Source organism: Bufo bufo, chromosome 2 (genome assembly GCF_905171765.1).
Source record: "Bufo bufo chromosome 2, aBufBuf1.1, whole genome shotgun sequence".
In the NCBI taxonomy this organism is placed as follows: Eukaryota; Metazoa; Chordata; class Amphibia; order Anura; family Bufonidae; genus Bufo; species Bufo bufo.
Genome location: NC_053390.1, coordinates 452,843,031 through 452,860,771, shown reverse-complemented (window position 1 = coordinate 452,860,771; position 17,741 = coordinate 452,843,031). Strand labels below are relative to the sequence as shown.

The 17,741-nt window shown below is 43.6% G+C and overlaps 1 protein-coding gene across 1 annotated transcript in view; it reads left to right on the top strand.

Moving 5' to 3' along the window:
• Window positions 1-17,741, top strand: part of GRIN3B (glutamate ionotropic receptor NMDA type subunit 3B) — a 145,595-nt gene that overhangs the window by 72,895 nt on the left and 54,959 nt on the right. The gene's annotated exons all lie outside the window — the stretch shown is intronic.

Sequence of the window (17,741 nt, the reverse complement as noted above, 5' to 3'; positions counted from 1 at the left end):
TTGCTGAACACTTGCTATATTATATATTATATATATATATATATATATATATATATATATACATACATACACACATACACATACATATATACAGTCAGGTCCATAAATATTGGGACATCGACACAATTCTAACATTTTTGGCTCTATACACTACAATGGATTTAAAATGAAACAAACAAGATATGCTTTAACTGTAGACTGTCAGCTTTAATTTGAGGGTATTTACATCCAAATCGGGTGAACGGTGTAGGAATTACAACAGTTGGCATATGTGCCTCCCACTTGTTAAGGGACCAAAAGTAATTGGACAATTGGCTTCTCAGCTGTTCCATGGCCAGGTGTGTGTTCTTCCCTTATTATACCAATTACAATGAGCAGATAAAAGGTCCAGGGTTCATTTCAAGTGTGCTATTTGCATTTGGAATCTGTTGCTGTCAACTCTCAAGATGAGATCCAAAGAGCTGTCAATATCAGTGAAGCAAGCCATCATTAGGCTGAAAAAAAAAAAAACAAACCCATCAGAGAGATAGCAAAAACATTAGGCGTGGCCAAAACAACTGTTTGGAACATTCTTAAAAAGAAGGAACACACCGGTAAGCTCAGCAACACCAAAAGACCCGGAAGACTACGGAAAACAACATTGCTTACCGGTAATTGTTTTTCTCGATACCCATGACGGCACCCCATGCGACCAGGGACCTCCTATCCGGGACAGGAAACCTGAGAAGATAAAAGGTTCACACCCCCACCAAGCACCAGTGATAGTAATAAACAGTACTCCGGAGGTGAATACACGTAAGAAAAATAGAGAGAGAGAGATCCAATACGGTACATTATATCTCTTCAATACTTAAGAGAGAAAACTCTCAGAAACCAATATGGAAATAGCGGGCTACCCCGCATATAACCTAATAAAGGAACAACTAAAGGCTTTTTAGTTTTTTTTTTTTTTTTTTTAATATACTTCTATTATAGGGAAGGGAAAATTTCGGGGGTGCCGTCATGGGTATCGAGAAAAACAATTACCGGTAAGCAATGTTGTTTTCCCCTCACCCATGACGGCACCCCATGCGAGATAGACTATTAATGAGAAATTAGGGGGGGACAACTGCCTGAAGCACCTTCCTACCAAAGGCGGAATCCGCGTGAAGCTGGAGCCTGTAATGTTTTAAAAAGGTATGTTGAGAGCTCCAAGTTGAGGCTCTACAAATTTGGGCCAGGGAGGCATCCGCCTTCTCGGCCCAGGACGTAGCTACCGCTCGAGTGGAGTGGGCTCCAAACCCTGAAGGGGGCGAGAGACCCTGCGCTAAATAGGCTTCGGAAATGGCCCTTTTAACCCATCTAGCAATAACCGCCGTGGACACTTTCCGCCCCTTATTTCTACCCCAAAACTGAATAAGGAGGTTTTCATCCAACCTCCAGGCCGAGGTAGACTCTAAATAAGCAAGTAGACATCTTTTGACGTCCAGGCAATGATACTCCCTTTCTAAACTATTAGAGGGATTCGGGCAAAAAGATGGAAGGACAACATCCTGACTTCTATGGAAGTCCGAAACCACCTTTGGCTGGAAGGACGGGAGAGGCCTAATGATAACTTTGTCATCCAAGACCTGGGTATAAGGAGGAAAAGCCGAGAAAGCCTGAATCTCTGAGATCCTCCTAGCTGAAGTAATGGCCAGTAAAAAGGACATCTTAAAAGAGAGCATATCTATTGGCAAATCTGACAGGGGCTCAAAAGGTTTCTGTGACAGGGCCGTCAAGACCGTGTTTAGGTCCCAAGGAGGGGACAAGGGTCTTATCGAAGGGCGGATCCTGGAGGCTGCCGACAGAAACCTTTTAACCCAAGGATGCAGGGCCAGCTGGGAATCGAAGAAGTAACTCAAGGCTGCCACATGTACTCTAAGGGTGGAAGCCCTAAGCCCCTTATCCAAGCCAGCTTGTAGAAAATCTAGAACCCTAGAGACATCTGGAGGAGAAAAGGGGTCAGGATTGATCCCTAAAAAGGAGGAAAAGACTTCCCAGATCTTATTGTATTTTCTGGCCGTGGTGTCTTTCCTACTTCCCAAAATGGTGGAAACTACAGATTGGGACAGACCCCGACCTAACCAATTCTCCCTCTCAGCCTCCATGCTGCCAGATGCAGAATTCCTGGACTGGGATGCAGGATCGGGCCTTGATATAATAGATCCTCCCGAAGGGGGAGAATCCAAGGGGGGGTTATTGCTAGGTCTAGGAGGCAGGAGTACCAGGACCTTTTCGGCCACACTGGGGCCACTAGGGTAATCGTTGCTTTCTCCCTCTGGACTTTTTTCAGGACCTGCGGGATTAGGGAAAACGGAGGGAAGGCATAACCCTCCTCCTGAGTCCAGTCCTGTGCTAATCCGTCTAAAGCTGTTGGATCGTCCAGACGATTTATGGAGAAGAACCTTTCCACTTTCCTGTTCTTTCTGGAGGCAAATAGGTCGATCGTAGGGAGGCCGAACCTCTGTGTTAACTGGGAGAAGACTTCTGAGTTTAGGCACCAGTCCCCCTGCTTTAGCTGGGTGCGACTCAGAAAATCGGCTACTATGTTTTCTTTCCCTTTTATGTGGACCGCCGACAGAGATAGATGTCTCTGCTCTGCCAGCTGAAAGATCTGGTGACAGAGTATTGCCAGAGAAGGTACTCTTGTTCCGCCTTGATGGTTGATATATGCCACTGTAGTCAAGTTGTCTGAGTATAGAACTATGTTTCTGAAGGATATGTCTGGAGCTATTGCTTTTAATGCCATCTCTACTGCTTTCAGTTCTTTGAGGTTCGAGGAGGCTTTCCTGGTGTTTAAATCCCACCTCCCTTGCCAACCCCTGTTCTCCGAGTGGGCCCCCCAACCCCACGGGCTGGCGTCCGTTGTTATTACAATGGGATCCCGAAAGGCCCATGGTACTCCTGCTGAGAGATTTTCTGTCACAGTCCACCAAAGAAGAGACACTCTCGCCTCTGCGGATAAGTGGAAAAGCCGGTCCAACGACTGCTTGCAGCCGTCCCATTGGCACAGGATGCATGACTGTAGCTTCCTTGTATGAGCCTGTGCATATAGGACCGCTGGAAAGGTTGCTGTCAGGTGGCCCAGCACTGCCATTGCCCTCCTGAACGAGCAGAGGTAGGATCTGAAAAGATCCAAAACATGCTCTCTGATGGAGAATATCTTGGCGGACGGGAGGAATGACTTTTCTACTCGGGAGTCTAAAAGGATGCCTAAAAATACACAACTCTGGGATGGAGTTAGGCAAGACTTCTTCCAATTTATTTTCCAGCCCAGGCTCTTTAACAGGGCGCAGGAAACCTCGATGTTTTGAATCAAGCCCTCTTTGGTCTGGGAAATAAACAGGAAGTCGTCCAAGTATGGCAGCAACGGAACCCCTGACAATCTTAGGAAGGAGGCTACTTCCGCAATCACCTTTGTGAAGATTCTGGGGGCTTGAGAAACCCCAAAGGGGAGGGCTCTGTATTGCAGGTGTAGACATTCCCCCTGAACCCAGACTGCTGTCCTCAAATATTTTTGGGAGGACACATGTATTGGCACGTGGTAGTACGCGTCCTCTAAGTCCAGAGTCGCCATCCAGCAATTCTTTGATAGTAGATCTATGGCCGACCTTATGGTCTCCATGCGGAATTTTTTGTAGCTGAGGAATTTGTTTAATTTCTTCAGGTTCAGGATTGCCCGAAAGGATCCATTGGGTTTTTTTACTAAAAAAAGAGGAGAGTAAAAACCCCTGCCCCTCTCTGCCTGCGGAACCGGGACAACCACCCCTTTTTGCAGAAGTAGCAGGACCTCTGACTCTAAGGCCTGTCTCTTGACTAGATCCTTGGGGTAATCTGTTAGCCTGAACGAGTCCCGGGGACGGGTCAGAAGCTCCAGCCGGAACCCCTCTCCAATCCCCCCCAGGATCCAGCCGTTCTTGGTTATGTTTTTCCAGGCTGGGAGAAAGAGAGATAACCTTCCCCCTACCTGGGATTCGGCGTCATTGCTTATCTTTGGGCCTTTGATCTTGGGGTTTAAAGAGGAAACCTCCGGATTTCTTAGGAAATCTATCCCTTTCCCTTTTATCATACTGCCTACCCCTTTGCCTTTTGCCTTGGTATCTACGAAAAAAGGGGGGGCGTTGAGGAGCTGGAAAACCCTTCTTCCTATCCGAGGCCTTTTCAAGTATATCATCAAGGGAAGACCCAAAGAGCCTGTCACCCTCACAGGGGATAGCGCATAACCTAGCCTTAGAACCCTGATCCGCCTTCCAGGACTTCAGCCAGATAGCTCTTCTAGCTGCATTGGATAAGGCGGATGATCTGGCTGAGAACCTAACTATATCTGTGGAGGCATCGGCTAAAAAATCAACAGCCTTAAAAAAGGTGGGAAGAGAGGCCAAAACTTCTTCTCTTGGTTTCTTCTCACTGAGATGCTGTTCCAGCTGTTCCAGCCAGATATGTAGTGACCTAGAGACCCATGACGCTGCAACCGCCGGCCTCAAGCAGGTAGAGGATGATTCCCAGGCCTTCTTCAAATAAAAATCCGCTTTTTTATCCAGAGGATCAGATAGGTTACCCAGGTCATCGAACGGAAGAGCAGACTTCTTGGCAATCTTTGCCACCGCAGCATCAACAATAGGGGCCTTGTCCCAACAGGCTGCTACCTTTTCATCAAAGGGATATTTCCTTTTGACAGAGCTTGGAATAAAAAACTTCCTATCAGGATTCTTCCATTCCTTTTTAATTAATGCCTGCACATTCTCATGAATGGAAAAAACTCTCTGCTTTCTGGGACCTAACCCCTGAAAGGCAACGTCTGCTGTTGATTTAGGTTGTTTCACCTCTTCTAATTGCATCGTCGCTCTGACCGCTTTAAGGAGGTTTTGGGTATCTTCAGGCGAGAAAAGGGATCCCCCTGTTTCTTCTTCTGCTGACGAAGTATTATCATCGGAGAGTAACTGGCCTGCTTCTCTTTCCTCCACGTCCGAACGGTCTATATCCGAATCCCTCATATCCGGAGATCTTCCCGGAGACTGCGGGCGATTCGTAGTTAAGGATTTTAGGGATGCTTTCACTTCAGATCTTATTAAAGATCGCATATTCCTGGAAAGGCTCCGTGACTCCTCTGCCACCAACTTATCAATACATGGGGAGCATAACGGCTTAGAATAGGAGGCAGCTAGGGGGGTCTTACATCCTGCACACTCCTTATGCTTCGTCTTTGAGGCCGCTTTTTTGGGGGGCTTTGCCACCTACACAAATCAAGCAGATTACACCCCATTAATAAAAAAGGATATATCTCACCACCTTCTTTAGCCCCCACTCCTCAGGACTGGTACCGGACTCGCGGGCCTTGAGGGTTCCAGGGGTTCGGCGCGTCCGTCTGCAGGCTCTGACATCTTGCTGACCGCAAAGAGCCTCTTCAGCACCACACTGTGTGCCACATCAGCCGGCTGGGTTCCCCCCCTCTGCCCCATTTATATTTTAAAAGACGCGCCAGGGCACACATCGGCGCTTAACCCAACTTCCGGGTCAAGCCCCGCCCCCCCGCGTCGGGGCGTGCGCATGCGCAGACGCCCCTTCCGACGCCGACAGGAAGACGGGCAACCCGGGAGCAAGGAGGGAAGCCGCCTGAACACGGCCACAGCGGCTCCCTCAGGCCAGCGCCGGAATGTGGGGGAAGAGGCCCAGACTGTAGGCAGCAGCCCCGGAGAGCCTGACGCCACCTGGGGGAGGCCACCCACCGGATAAGAACCTGGGCCTCCCCCCGGCTGTAGGTGAGAACCGACGTGAAATCCAACGTGAGCTTCCCAGAGACTTCCCATCCGGAGGACAGGAAACCTGAACTGGTGCTTGGTGGGGGTGTGAACCTTTTATCTTCTCAGGTTTCCTGTCCCGGATGGGAGGTCCCTGGTCGCATGGGGTGCAGTCATGGGTGAGGGGAAAACAACTATGGTGGATGACTGATGATTAAGAATTCTTTCCCTGGTGAAGAAAACACCCTTCACAACAGTTGGCCAGATCAAGAACACTCTCCAGGAGGTAGGTGTATGTGTGTCAAAATCAACAATCAAGAGAAGACTTCACCAGAGTGAATACAGAGGGTTCACCACAAGATGTAAACCATTGCCAAACGACATCTAAAAAAGCCTTCACAGTTCTGGAACAACATCCTATGGACAGATGAGACCAAGATCAACTTATACCAGAGTGATGGGAAGAGAAGAGTATGGAGAAGGAAAGGAACTGCTCATGATCCTAAGCATACCACCTCATCGGTGAAGCATGGTGGTGGTAGTGTCATGGCGTGGCGTGGGCATGGCGTGGGCATGTATGGCTGCCAATGGACGGCGCTTCAGAGTGCAGATGGACAATGACCCAAAGCATACTGCAAAAGCAACCAAAGAGTTTTTAAGGGAATGAAGTGGACTGTTATGCAATGGCCAAGTCAATCACCTGACCTGAATCTGATTGAGCATGCATTTCACTTGCTGAAGACAAAACTAAAGGGAAAATGCCCCAAGAAAAGCAGGAACTGAAGACAGTTGCAGTAGAGGCATGGCAGAGCATCACCAGGGATGAAACCCAGCGTCTGGTGATGTCTATGCGTTCCAGACTTCAGGCTGTAATTGACTGCAATGGATTTGCAACCAAGTATTAAAAAGTAGTAAATGAATGAGTGGTTGGCTCTACACCTAGTGGCTATGACGGGTGCTGCTAACTCAAAATCGGGTGCCCGACCCAATAAAAATTGATAATGAGAAGCAAGGGAGTGAGCACTCACAACACCTGGACCATAGGGTGCAATATTGATATTTATTCAGATAGGACCTGCCAAGTCCAATAGGTATTAAAATATAACAACCACATGCAATATAAAATATGACAATCACAAATCACATACAATATAAAATGGTACCAATAGACTGAGGTATAGACCGTATTAATACAACCTAAACAGGAATAAGACACTTGAAAAAACCGCATGCAATGATAGTAGTGTCACAGTCTGCAGTCCATAATGTTATCTAATTCTTAGAAAAGGACGGTCACAAGCAATGTAGGCACTAATAGTGTTTGTTATGCCACACACCGCAACTTGTTTTTAAAATGTCTCAGTGATATATGTCATAAATCACTCCAAGTACTGGCTTAAATGGTGACCAGTTTCGGCATCATAGTATAATGAATCACTCCAGATGTAATCCTCTTCTTATCGTTAGTCTAACCGCCCTGAACGGTGAATTCACTGGTATTCAGATTTAACAGTCCGGGTTCCTACCTGAATCCTGGCACCGCGTCCTGCTGTCAGACCTCCCAGCGCTTCCACGAGGTGCGTACAATGTTTGTCGCTTTCGGCGTCCCGCCTTGCACGTCTCAGGCGGATGACGTCACGTTATCGCGGGGCAGGATATGCAGGATCGGTGCTTTGTACAATGAAGTCCGTACTTGTATACCAGGGCGGTATATCAAAGCGGTAGTCGTACCTGAAGAGTCTTCTATTGCATGGCCATGCAATTTAATAGTAGATGTTGAATGAGCGCTTCTTCCTGACACCAGACGCGTTTCGGGGAGTCTGCACCCCTTCCACAGTGGTTGAAGCGCTCTACATCCCACTCCTCCTTTTATACTGCATTCAGTAATCTGGAATTTCCGGATTCTGGATCATTTCAACATAATTAAGTCCATTGCGGTTTTAGTGCGGTATAGTTGCGGTTTTTACGATTTAGATGCGTTTTTGTTAAAAATGTAACCAACATAATATAAAACTATGCCCTACTTGATTTTTGACATGAAAAAACATTTTATTTGCCTGTGTATTAAAAAATATATAACATAAAAGTCGCAATATAAAAATATAAATAGATAAATATATTGGAACACATGGATCCCTTCTGTGGGCCGAAGGTCTTTAAAAATCACAAAGGGAAACTGCAGAAATTTGGAGAAGTGTAAATAAATATATAGAGGGGTTCATAGTAGAATAGAAAGTATTAAAAAGTGAAAGTTTGATTTATGATTATGTCCCATTGCTTTTGGTCCCTTAACAAGTTGGAGGCACATATGCAAACTGTTGTAATTCCTACACCGTTCACGATTTGGATGTAAATACCCTCAAATTAAAGCTGACAGTCTGCAGTTAAAGCACATCTTGTTAGTTTTATTTCAAATCCATTATGGTGGTGTATAGAGTCAAAAATGTTAAAATTGTGTCGGTGTCCCAATATTTATGGACCTGACTGTATATGAAAAATGGCAGCACAGACATAAATGTTGAAGATGTACGGGTGCAAAGCCCAATGGGAATAAGCAATTACCCACACATGAAAATGAAAATGCTTGAGAAAGGCTCTATTGTTGAGCTGAAACATCGCTGTACCACTGGGTGAATAAAAGGTTTTTCTTTTAAATATTTTTTCTGGAGTGCTGCCCTTTTTCATATATATATATATATATATATATATATATATATAGAGAGAGAGAGAGAGAGAGAGAGAGAGACCCTGCATACCAGATAAAGTACAATAATGCCATAGTGCTAATACTACGCTTATTTATGAAGTGAGATGCTTGGCAAATGCATTTTGTAACAAAACCATCTGAGCCCGTCTGCCGAACATCAAGGCAATCTCTGTAAGACGGGTCCTAACACTTAATACTACCTGTTATGCGCCATAATGGCCGCCATAAAGTTCAGGAAGTGTTGGCGCCACATGCATGCTGGGTCCACTCTGCCTTTTACCATTTTTGGTGCCATAATGGCCTCCATTACTTACAAGCGATGCAGGTACCAACATTACTTATCATTATAAAAAAAATATTAATTACTAATTTTTACAAATGTTCTGCAACTTTGGGTTTTTTTCACAAATAAACACAAGACATATCGACTAAAGTTTAACGCTATCTTAAAGTACAATGTTTCACAACATTTACCACATAAATTGACACTTCAGATTCAATAAAATCGTGTTGTGTCCACAATGCCAAAACTGGCTAGGTCCTTGTGGTACTTAAAGGGGTTTTCCGGTAAAAATTATTTTTTATAAAATGCCAACAGCATGGCCCTGAAACAGAAGATAATAATAATAATAATGAAAATATTTATTTATATAGCGCCACTATATTCTGCAGCGATTTACAAGTCAGAGGGTTCATGTACAAAACAAAAGACATCACAGCATGAAACACTAGGAGTGAGAGCCCTGCTCGCAATAGCTTACAATCTATGAGTAAGTGGGGGTGACACAAAAGGTAGTTGATTGTGGTATGTAGTAGTTTTTGTACTGAAAGCAGTGGTGTAGGCCAATCTGCTTTGGGTGTGGGACTGTTAGAAGATCGAGTTCAGGTCTGAGGAGTTGGGGGGGGGGGGGGGCTACTAGAAGAACAGTCAGTTTAGGAAGCTTGATAGGCCTGCCTAAAAAGATGTGTTTTAAGGCATGTTTGAAGGTAGGGAAATTGTGAAATGACCTGATATTCTGGGGCAGAGCATTTCAGAGAGTAGATGCAGCTCGAGAAAAGTCTTGAAGACGGGAGTGAGAGGTACGAATTATGGAGGATTTTTATCTTAGATCACTAAGAGAACGGAAAGCACGAGTAGGGTGGTAGACTGAAATGAGGAGATGTATGGGTGAGAAGTTTGAACTTTATTCTGTGGTGGACAGGCAACCAGTGAAGTGACTGACACAGGCTAGTACCAACAGTATAGCGGGTGGATAGATAGATGAGCCTGGCTGCAGCATTTAGGACAGACTGAAGGGGGAGAGTTTAGTGAGAGGGAGACCAATTAGTAATGAATTACAGTAGTCAAGAGAAGAATGCATCAAAGCAGCCACAAGAGTTTTGGGTGTTTCCAACATAAGAAAAGGGCAGATTCTGGAGATATTCTTGAGGTGCAGATGACAAAAGCAAGCAAGTGATTGGATATGGGGAACAAAGGAAAGATTTGAGTCAAACATGACCCCAACACAGCGGGCGTGTTGCCCAGGAATTGTGATAGTGCCGCAGACCAAAATTGAAATATGAAGTTTAGGTGGGTTAGGTGGGTTAGTAGATGGGGAATACACAAGAAATTCAGTTTTTGAGGGATTCAGTTTTAGATACAGAAAGGACATGATGTTAGAGACAGCTGCCAAACAATTCCTGTTTTTTTTTTAGTAAAGCAGGGCTGATGTCAGGAGATGAGGTGTATAGTTGGGTGTCATCAGCATAGAGATGGTACTGAAAGCCAAATCTGCTGATAGTCTGTCCGATGGTGGCTATGTAGAAAGAGAAGAGTAGAGGTCCTAGGACTGAACCCTGAGAAACCCCAACATCAAGAGGAAGAGGAGAAGTATAGCCAGCAAATGATACACTAAAGAAGCGGCCAGAGAAATCCAGGAGAATCAGTAGAGAATAGTCGCATTCCTTTTTGCTTTCAGGAGACACTTTAGTAAGGGCAGTTTCTGTAGAGTGGAGAGGACGAAAGGCAGGTTGTAAGGGGTCAAGAAGAGAGTTTTTAAAGAGATATCTTATTAAGTGAGCATAGACAAGACGTTCAAGGAGTTTAGAGATGAAGGGGAGGTTAGAAACAGGTCGGTTGGTAATAGCACAGGTCGGGTCAAGAGATGGTTGTTTAGTAGTGGGGTTATGACAGGGGTTCAAACAGAATGTTTGAAAGAGGACAGAAAGATACCAGAAGATTGAGAGAGGTTAAATATTTTAGTAAGGTGAATGATGATAGCTGGGGAGACGGACTGAAGAAGGTGTAAGGGAATAGGATCACTGCTGAAGGTCATGGGTCAAGAAGAAGAGAGAAGCTTGGAGATTTATTCATCTCTTATAGGGTTAAAAGAGGAGAGAGAGCATGTGGAAGAGTGGGAGGGAGGATGATTGAAATTGGTTGCGGACTGGGAGATTATTTCCTTCTGGATATTGCCAAACTTATGTCTAAAGTATGTGGCCATGTAATCAGAGCAGAGGTCAGTGATGGGTTCTTAAACTTAGCTTAGAAGGGAATGAAGAGTGTCAAAGAGTCGTTTTGGGTTATTTAAGAGTGAAGAGATGAGAGAAGTGAAGTACTTGTGTTTGGTAATGTTGAGGGCTGAATTGTATGTTTTAAGCATAAATTTATAATGGAGGAAGTCTGCTGATATTTGTGATTTTCTCCATAAGAGTTCTTCACATGTGGAGCACCGCTGGAAAAAACGTGTTTCAGGTGTGTGCCAGGCTTGCCATGTTTTGCTTTCAGAGGGTCGGTTTGATATTGGAGCTGCTTCATCTAGGGTGGTTTTGAGGGTATGGTTGTAATGATTGGCAGCCAGGTCTGGATAGGAGAGAGAAGAGATTGGGGTAAGAGCTAACTGTAGGGTGTCAATGAGTCTCTGGCAGTTAATGGTGTGTAGATTTCCATAAGAGTGAAAAGTAGGATTTTCGTAAGAAGAGTGAGAGGTCTTTATACCAAAGGAAAGAATATTATAGTCAGAAAGTAGGAATGATGAGTTATTAAAGTTTGATACTGAGCATTCTCATGCATGGCAGAGGAAGTAAGCTTTGATAGGCCAAGAGAGGAAGTTATAGAAAGAAAGTAAGAGGGTGATGGGGAGATAAGTTCATCAATGGGGATATTACAAGAGTTGATGATTCAGAAGATAGAAAGTGAGGAACCCAAGCAGCAAAGTGATCCAGGAATAGGTGGGGGGAGCCTGCAGGACGATCAACAACTGCAACTCACAGGGGGAATGGGCAGAAGAGTCTGATAGTATGGATTTTAAAAGAGGGGACTGTGAGAGAGGGTACAAGTCAGGTCTGGGGGTATAGGAGAAGTGAAGTCCACAATAGGATAAGCGGCAGGGGAAGCATTGTCAGAATGTTGAAGCCAGGTTTCTGTAATAGCCAGCAAGTACAGTGTGAGAGGGAGAAGTCGTGGATTGTGGGGAGTTTGTTACAAACCGACCGTGCATTCCAGAGTGCACAGTTAAAAGAGACTTTCGAGGTTCTATGTGTGGCAGATGAGAAGCTGAAGTTGGCAATAGAGGGAGGGCTAGGGTTTGGTGAAATATCCCCTTCAGTTAGTAGCAGGAGTAAAGAAAGAGACAAATCCGGATTTACTGACTTAATTAAGAACTTGACCAGAAGCCCCAGTGGACGTTGGCTGTGATCCAGGAAAAGGGGGTTTATGGTTTCCTGGTGTCTTAAGTTTATCCAGGTTACCACCCCCCTGTGAAGTGAGTAAAGCTCATACTGTCACTTTAGGATTTTAATTCTTGGTACTGTCTTTTATAATATTTGGAAACAACTCCATTATTTCTTGGATTTAAGTACCGGGATACCTTCACCCTGACCACCTTTCTATTATCTTTTGGATTTAAGTACTGGGTTACTTTCACCCTGATCACCCTTCCTAGTTTGGAAAAGTACTACCTTTTAAGTTTCCTCTCCTAAAGGGATTTGGCGATCCTAGCTGGGATTAAGAACTGGCTTTGCCCTGTGGTTTCTGTACCCACTCGACATAAGCACTTTGTTCTTTTTTTTGCACTTGTTTTACATGCGGACACGAGCAGCCTTTTCCTCCTTATCCTCTATTAGCTACGTACTCCTTTTCCTGACTTGCCCATTCATTAGACAAACCTATAACTTAAACCTATAGTTAATACATCTATCAATACTCCTTATCCATTGGCGCCTCTAGTTTATCCTATCTTCTGGATATTCTTCCTCAAGATACGATTAACCCTCAACTACACATGTCAGAATACTATAGTTTTTCCTTATCCTTTTTTTATTTACTGTAGTCTGTCAAGTTGCATGGGGACCATGAGTGAACAACTACAGTATTTTCAAATCCAATAAAGTCTGAACTCTGATTTGTCATCTCCAGAACATTAAAGGGGTTACCTCACATAAAGTATTACTGTGCAATGAATCAAGCCTTTGAAATGAAGTATATTGCAATATACAGTATTTGCAATAAAAATAGTGTAAGGCTTTTTCAGTACATTACATGTTCTTCTCAGTGCTGGTGTAGTCATTTCATAGTGAGGCAAGTGAAACGATCCAGAGTGCTAGTCTACAGTTGAGCATATGAATTCTAAACAAATTGAATTAATTTCAAATTTTACTAAAAATTGTCCACCGAACAAATCCGAAGTTTTTGCAATTCATTTCGAACAAATCACCTAAAAATGGTGCCCGTTGTCATTTTAATGTTAATATTGGGCAAAGCCACAAGGAAAGAAGGAGACGGAGGATCACATAACACTGGAAGGAAGTGGGGGGAGGGTTTACCCTGATTGGTACAGAGGCTGAAAGACAGCCTTATTAGCCAGTCAAGGGGCAGTAGGCAAGCAGATCTTAATGCTGAGACAGAAGAATCGTCATTCTGTCTTCAGCTTGTGACCTGCAAGGAGTGTATGTGGCAGTGTCTGATCAAAAAAACATTATAGACACAAGCCACTAATGTACTGTGATAGGAACACAATAGGATGAGATAAAGAGATATAATTGTATAGATTTTAGGGAATTTGATTAATGAAAGCTTTGAAGGACTGAGGTGCAGGTCACACAGGCTTAATACAGTTGCTTGCTACTGCTAATGCAGCATTGAGTTGCATTTGAAATCCATTAGCCCAGCAAAAATTTTTATTTTTTTCTGTATATGAATAGAAAGACAACTTTTTAAAAGAAAAAAAATACTTAAGTTTCTACATAGTTTTACACATATAGTGCATGTGTATTGTATCCATTTTGTCAAATGCGTCTCATTATAACAAAAGCATTTTAACGCCAATAATGCTATTTTTATATTGTGTTATTAAATGTGTAGTTCAAAGACATTTTACCGCAAACACAGCACTGTTATATCCTTGTTAGTGGATCCATTGCTGCATCAGACCATATGTTTCATATACATTTTAGTACACAAATGACATTGTTGAACCAATAATATTAAACGCATAGTTTAGACATTTAACTATTAACTCATAATAAAATGCCTATGAACTGGAAGAGTGCCCCAGAGTCAGAATATGGGTAGTAACAGCACCAGCCCTCCAGTCAGAAGTAGATGTGGTAGGCCACAGTTTTGTCTGGCTTCCAAAGGTGCAACATTATTATTGAGGACAAAGAGGATGAGATTATGGACTGAATTCCTCCTGCTCTTCTTCCTTGCAACCCCAGAGAAGCCTTTTAGTTGCATCCTCTCTGTCTTCACTGCCTCCTTCTAGTGGGTCACCTTCTTTTTATCCTTAGAAGAGGCAATAATACCTCACCAAGTGCTGTAGAAGACACTCAAGAGAGTCTCCCTGTGGATGAGTTCTTTGAGAACAGTGGGCGTTTAGACTGCCATGAGGAGGAGGTTAAGAGGGAAGTGGGGGTGCCGGCTCTCATATTTCAGGTAAAGGAGCAGGCTCTTTGTACTAAATCAGTTGCAATGACCCATCACTAGTGGCCCCCAGCTAGCACAACAAGAGTATCATCTTTATTACGATCTTAGACTACTCTTATTCAATCGATAATGGAATGTGGTGCCAGGAAAAACTCCCAGAAATATGGTGATGCTCAAGTTAAACTCACACCTGGCCAAGTTGCTGGTGGTGCAGTCGCTGACTTACCATCTAGTGGATTCTGCTGCCTTTCAGGAGCTGTTGGCAACGTTGAACTGGAGTTGTTGAGCCCATGTGAAGAAATAGTTTTCAGGGCCCAACCATTATATCATCAGTACAGTTTACTAAGTTTTGAATCTATGAAATAAACCCTTGTGGCAGGTGATTAGCTCCAAAGTCAGCTGCAAATATTTTTTTCACCTGAACCTTTGGTGCCCACTATTAAAGATCCTCTGGTATTATAGCGGGCCAGTTCAACCCTGGCTATTGGCATGCACTCAGCCTCACTGGAAGATACCTAACCAGCATTATTTCTCCAAAAATGCAGTCCCTGTCTTGAACTGTCACGTGGGGAGAACTTGAGCTGCTCTGTGCAATTCTTGCTTTGCAGCAAAGTGCACGCTACTGTTGACATGCTGATGCGACAAAGAACAGCTTATGCGTACAGTTTGATAGAATATATGTTTGCTTGCTTATGTAACTGCCATGCACTCTCCACTTTGATTGACAGAGCCAGGCAGTGAAAATGTCATCATGCCTGGCCCTGTCAATCAAAGTGAAGAAAGAGCAGCAGTTGCAGAGAGTGCAGAGCCTCTAGGTATAACAGCAACCTCTCCATTACTCCTAAATGCTAATTTGCATATATTAAAACAGTTTTTCTCAGGAATGCAGGCACATATGAACATGGAACCAACACAGATGCCTTCAACTGCCAAGCGTACATGCAACAGGTCAGCCAGTTTCTTAGGTACAAATCTGCTCATGAATGCCCTTTAAGCAGCCACACAATAGTATAACGTAAATCTCCTGGGTCTGAATGCAAAAATTTGTAACAGTTTTTGGACCCCCTAGACACCAAGGCCAGGGTGCAACTGCTTCTCTTACACCACCTATAGCTATGCCCTTTGGTTCTATCCACAGTCTCTCAATGGGTATTTACAGTTGCAAGAAAAAGTATGTGAACCCTTTGGAATGATATGGATTTCTGCACAAATTGGTCATAAAATGTGATCTGATCTTCATCTAAGTCACAACAATAGACAATCACAGTCTGTTTAAACTAATAACACACAAATAATTAAATGTTACCATGCTTTTATTGAACACACCATGTAAACATTCACACTGCAGGTGGAAAAAGTATGTGAACCCTTGGATTTAATAACTGGTTGAACCTCCTTTGGCAGCAATAACTTCAACCAAACGTTTCCTGTAGTTGCAGATCAGACGTGCATAACGGTCAGGAGTAATTCTTGACCATTCCTCTTTACAGAACCGTTTCAGTTCAGCAATATTCTTGGGATGTCTGGTGTGAATCGCTTTCTTGAGGTCATGCCACAGCATCTCAATCGGGTTGAGGTCAGGACTCTAACTGGGCCACTCCAGAAGGCGTATTTTCCTCTGTTTAGGCCATTCTGTTGTTGATTTACTTCTATGCTTTGGGTTGTAGTCCTGTTGCAACACCCATCTTCTGTTGAGCTTCAGCTAGTGGACAGATGGCCTTAAGTTCTCCTGCAAAATGTCTTGATAAACTTGGGAATTAATTTTTCCTTTGATGATAGCAATCCGTCCAGGCCCTGATGCAGCAAAGCAGCCCCAAACCATAATGCCCCCACCACCATACTTCACAGTTGGGATGAGGTTTTGATGTTGGTGTGCTGTGCCTCTTTTTCTCCACACATAGTGTTGTGTGTTTCTTCCAAACAACTCAACTTTGATTTAATCTGTCCACAGATATTTTGCCAGTACTGCTGTGGAACATCCATGTGCTCTTGTGCAAACTGTAAACGTGCAGCAATGTTTTTTTGGACAGCAGTGGCTTCCTCTGTGGTATCCTCCCATGAAATCCATTCTTGTTTAGTGTTTTACGCATCATAGATTCGCTAACAGGGATGTTAGCATATGCCAGAGACTTTTGTAAGTCTTTAGATGACACTCTGGGATTCTTCTTCACCTCATTGAGCAGTCTGCGCTGTGCTCTTGCAGTCATCTTTACAGGACGGCCACTCCTAGGGAGAGTTGCAGCAGTGCTGAACTTTCTCCATTTATAGACAATTTGTCTTACCGTGGACTAATGAACTGCAGGGCTTTTGTAGATACTTTTATAACCCTTTCCAGCTTTATGCAAGTAAACAATTCTTAATCGTAGGTCTTCTGAGAGCTCTTTTGTGCGAGGCATCATTCACATCAGGCAATGGTTCTTGTGAAAAGTAAACCCAGAACTGGTGTGTTTTTTTTAAGGGGAAGGGCAGCTGTAACCAACACCTCCAATCTCATCTCATTGATTGCACTCCAGTTGGCTGACACCTCACTCCATTTAGCTCTTGGAGATGTCATTAGTCTAGGGGTTCACATACTTTTTCCACCTGCACAGTGAATGTTTACATGGTGTGTTCAATAAAAACATGGTAACATTTCATTATTTGTGTGTTATTAGTTGAAGCAGACTGTGATTGTCTATTGTTGTGACTTAGATGAAGATCAGATCACATTTTATGATCAATTTGTGCAGAAATCCATATCATTTCAAAGGGTTCACATACTTTTTCTTGCAACTGTATATGTTCAGGTATTCAACAGTAGAAACCGCTGCTCTGTTCTGCAGGGTTTGCCATGGCTTTTCATGTGGACCTGCTCTAGGTTTAGCGCCATTGAATGGAACTAAACCGTGAGCAGGCTACCACTGCAGCTTTGCAAGGGCTCCATGCAGTAACCGTGGCAAGAATGGACCAGTACTTTCTTGGAATGGTCTTGAAAGATAGGCAGCAAAAAAACCTTGGCCACATGAATTGCGGTGAAAAACTATTTGAAAACAATTGGAGGTGGAATCACTGCAGGTTTGGCACAGTTTTCAGGACCAAATACACGCTGAAACCCACACCCAAAATCCTCCATCTTAGCATACCCTTAGAACTCCTTAAATGTTATATAAGGTCTCGTTAACTTCTCTCACTACCATGGTTAATTCCTTCCACATTTCTTTGTAGAGAATCATTTTTTTTTGTAGATTTTCTTACTCCGAGTGATAATGATTTACTTTAAGCGCACCTCAGTTTTCAAAAAAAGTTTAGATAATGGCTGTGTTTCTTAAACTGTCTGTAAAATCATAACTGTGTAGCAACAGATCTTTTTTGGGCTTCCCTAATGTCTTTTTTG